The sequence below is a fragment of the Panthera tigris genome, chromosome D2 (genome assembly GCF_018350195.1).
Source record: "Panthera tigris isolate Pti1 chromosome D2, P.tigris_Pti1_mat1.1, whole genome shotgun sequence".
Lineage (NCBI taxonomy): Eukaryota > Metazoa > Chordata > Mammalia > Carnivora > Felidae > Panthera > Panthera tigris.
Window position 1 is genome coordinate 75,960,441 of NC_056670.1, and position 4,725 is coordinate 75,965,165.

Here is a 4,725-nt window from a genome sequence, read left to right on the forward strand (position 1 = left end):
GAAATGCTCCAGCTGGCCTATTTCAAAATACTTTCCACAAAGACCCCAGAAATTCCTACTATTTGCCTGAGATTTTATAAAAATTCCATCACATTGCATTTATTTGAGGAGGGCGACAAGTCTGAGGTTCCCCTCTCAGATCCATTACATAGGAAATGAATCCCTTTCCCCTAAACTTTTCCCAGGAACTGGTCCTGTGGGAATTGGTTCATTCTGCAGGGCCTAAGGAGCGTTGTTTGTTTGTTTGTTTGTTTGTTTATTAGAGTATTTGCAATGGAGTTTTTTTTTTTTAGAAAATAAAGAGGCTTTCCAACTAAATAGGGCCACTGTGTACAAATTAGCTCAGGAAAGGATGCTTCTCAATGGTTCAGCTGTTTCATAGGCCACTTAACATACAGCATGGGTAAACACAAGTTCCCATCTACAAAGGGTTTTTCTAAATTTATAGCTTCTAAACAGCCATTAGTTTTGCTACCAGATGGGTCACAAGAGGCAAGCCGATAAATCTTTAATCTTCAGTGGATCATGCTTTCCCATATGCATGTTTATTCTCTGAATCTATGTGTGTTTCAGCCAGGGTACAGCTGATCTCCCACAAAAAAACATGCTGTCGAGCGAGAAGGAATCAATAGCATCCAGTGCCCACCTGCTCTTTATAAATTCTGACTCCTTGCATTTTCAGAGGAGAATCCAAGAAGATCCTGATCCTGTATATAATCCCATATGATAAATTATTATAAAAGTTGATGCACAATATAGCTTGACTTCTAATGCATCAGTCAATAGTAATCCGCCCTTAAAAGCCGTTAGGAAACGCCCTTTTGTTTCCTCTAAGAAGTTTGTAGTTCATTCTTTTCGCCTAAAATGAAAATGGGATTGAAATATTTTTCATTACTAGCTTATAATAGCCTAAATCAGCCCATTCAGGTACCTGATGCCAAATTAGATTCTGCCACAGAGTAAATATTAAATCACTTAATTTTCTGCTCAACGTCTTCATCATTGACTGTAATTTGCCTGACATAACCTGAATGTAATTTCAAGTATATGGTACAATCAATATAACAGTAAATAGATGACATTTGCAAAAGACGGCGGAACTCATACAAACATTAATGCGCTGGTCCCTCCAGGTGTTTTGACAGCGCTTATTAGGAAGACCTCCTTTGCTATGAAGAGTGAAAACAAAATGTCTTGCAATTCAAATAATACCTTATAGTTTTCCAAGTGCTTTCATGACCCCTGGCTCACGTTTTCCAAAATGAATAGTAACTCTATGCCATAGTTAAAGCAGTTTCCGTTCTCTGAAAGACACTGATGCTTGAGAAAGCTAATGACCCATCCAAGGGATACAATCCGTATCCTGGGCTCAGGCTCGAGTTTTCTGCACCTGGAGGACAATGTTCTTTCTCCTATCCTTTGTCACTTCTCAAAATATTGTGCTCCGGTATTTCTTTATCCATTAGTTTTAAGAAGCCCCACCCCGGGGCACTCTAAAAACACTGGCACACATTGTTTGCTGTCACCGTTGTAATGCTCTGAGGCCACCAGTCACGGGCTGGGATTTGCTTTATGTTAACTGCATCATGCAGGTGGATGCCTGGGAAATCACTAGTCACCACCTGCATGCATTGCCCTTGATCAAGGGGAAAGGAGGGTTTTGTGTTCAATTCAAAAGGAGAAAGAAGCCGGCCTTTCTTTATCAGGAGCTCAGAACACCTCCAAGAGGTCACCATCATCTCTGTACCTTTCCTCAGCAGCTTCTTGAAAAGGACAAACTTAATTCTTACCAGAACATCTTTAAAGAGACTATACTTGTGTTGGCTTCCTTGCATTTGCACGGAAATTAAAGGAAGACAGTATTTTTGTTACAAAAATCACTTCTTAATAACAGCTTGATATGAACTAATTGCTTGTGTGGCTTTGCAGGCAGTGGCAAGAATTATTACATTGGCTGCGTGCTCTGGCTTCAGGCTTGGGCACACTTGGATGGGGCTCAGCCCCCAGGAGAGCCCCCAGAGTTTTCGCCTTTCCAAATAAATGAACTCCATGCCCCCTTTGCATTGACTTTGAGGGTGGTACAGGCCCTTCCCCAATAAATTGGTAAGATTTGCATTTAGTAATCACGATGTGACGACGGTAGCCATATCTTGCCGTGCGATAAGACACAGATTCTGAAGCTAAGCTACCTGAGTTTGAATTCTTCCTCTTCCACCAACTAGACATGCTACTGTGGTTGGGTTACATCACCTTATTATGCCTCAGTTTATGCATCTGTAAAATGGGAACAAAATACTCCTCTTTTACTTTCTGTTGTTATGACGGTAAAATGAGTCGCCATATGTAAAGAGCTAAGAAAAGTGAGGGCACATAGTTGGAACAGAATGGATTATAGTTTTTGTTGTGGTTGTAACGATGAAAACAATGTTGGCCCCTGAGAGTCGAGAAATATATTTCCCCTGACTTTACTCTTTTTTCCCAACTTCAGAAAACTGAAGGCTTACACAATATTTCCATGACCTGGTCGAGGTCTAACAGCTAGCAAATGTCTGAGCCAAAAGGAGAACTGATTTATGTGCCCAGGACTATCACGTTAACTGGTCAAGTTAGCCAGCCCACTGGCCAAATTACTCAAACAGCCTGAAGTCAATGAGCTTGGTGGTGCACAGAATGGACATTGGATTTGGAATCAGAAGGTCTTGTCCTGACTCCAACTCTCACTAACTCAAGTCAGTTAACTTCTCTGATTTCACTTTCTGCATCTGTAAAATGACCCCGCTCTAACCCACTCTGTAGGAGTGTTCTGAGAGGTGAAGAAATACCATATTCAAGAGCATTTTGTAAATTCAAATGTCATGTAAGGTATCACTCATTAATTTTTGAGATCTTATGGAATGATTTTTCTTTTTTGCTGTTGTTAATTGAACTGACTAAATCACCTGGTTATTTCCTGCCCCATAGATGAAATCTGGCCTTTCTTTAATGTGCAAGCATACAAATCAGCCTTGAAACAAAGGTTGGAAAATGTCCCAGCCCATAGAAATGGGGACCCTGTCCTTCCTCCCCCCTCCCCAAAACTGTGTAGGTTTGTATCCATTAATTGAATAATTCATCCATTCACTTATTGTACTTCCTTCTATGTACCAGGCATTATGCTGGATAATCAGATAAATAATACACAATCTTGGCCCTTGGGAGGTTAACCAACTTCATAAACAGATAATTATAATCCACTATGTTAAGTGGAGTACCAGATAATTGAATTGCGCTAAGGAAACCTTTATCTAGGAAGGGAATTCACAGAAGACTTCCTGGAGGAAGTCACATCTAAACTAAGTCTTAAACCGGGGGGAAAAAAAGTCATTAGTAGCTAAGTATATGGGTATACTTTGTGACCCTCCAGGAGTAGATGGCAACACTTGGTTGATGGCCTGACCCCAGGGTGAACCCAGCCCAGAAATGACAAGAAAATCGATGTCTCAGCTGAGAATGTCCTTCAAAAACCTACTGACTACGTGGGGCTTTGCTGTTGCCAGTGTCTTAGGGCAGATGTTTGCAAACCTAGCTTATTTAATGTGTGAAGTTTCTACAGCGGACCATGCCTGCCTTTAAAGGAGGAACGGGACACTTTTTCTCTTAGAATGACCATAAGCAAGTACTTACCTTTATGTAGTGCAGCTCTGTGCTAAGGCTGAAGAGAAGAGTGAATTCAAATGAAACTCTTGCAGGCACTAAACCAAAATGAAGGGGGTAAAGTAAAATCAGACCAGAATTCATGGGAGTGAATTTCCACCTATGAAGCAAGAGTCTCATTATCATTTTAAAAGATTTGGGGGTTGGAACACATATGGGTATTGCTCTATAAATATCATTTAGCATGCACTAAAAACAGCTGTTCATGCATCAGTTTGAGAGTTTAGCGACTTCTGGAAAGGCAACAGCTTTGGACATCGCAGGCTGAGAACTGTTTGTTTATGTGACTAAAAAATGAAGAGATGTGTTCCCCAAAGACCAACGGTGATAGGGGAGGCTCAGAGGGGACTTACTTTGGACGCAGATCTTAATAATGATCCTGTGCATCCTTGACACCCGACTGCCTATATGAATTTATTCTCTGAATTTTTTTGTACATGATTATGTCGTAGTGAGTGGTGTGTGGACAAACACTGTAATCACTACAAAGAAAATTAGTCACAATACATGCTTTGCGTTAAGACAAGCGCACTCTGATGTTTGCCTTGCAAATTTAGATGCGCCATCTGGTGGAGGGAGTGGAGATTTTCCAGTGATCAAAGGGATCCTTCTTGGGATTATTGCATCTAGATGGCTTGCTAAATACTTTTTCTCCCAGAGAATCAATTCCCCTGTTCAGATGGTGTGTGTTTGAAGCCGTTTGAAATCCATTGGTCCCTGCAAAGCTCATCCCCTTCTGGAAATCAGTCTGTCCCAGCTGTCACTCCCTCTCGGCCGAAGCCCATTTAATTCAACTGGGCCTCAAGGGAGGGGTCAGACTTTACCAACTGGAAGACACTGTAGAACAGGGCAAAAGGACAGGAGTGGGAAAGGGCTAGAAGAGGGTGAAGGAGCGTCCCCATGCCTGGGACATGGGGTGCTCCCCTGGGACCGCAGAGGGACATTCACAGCCGGCGCCTAGGCCAGACAGACCCTGAAAGGCTTTGCTGTCGCTGCTGCAAGGTCTGAGGTCTGGCAGCGAGGAGCCTACCA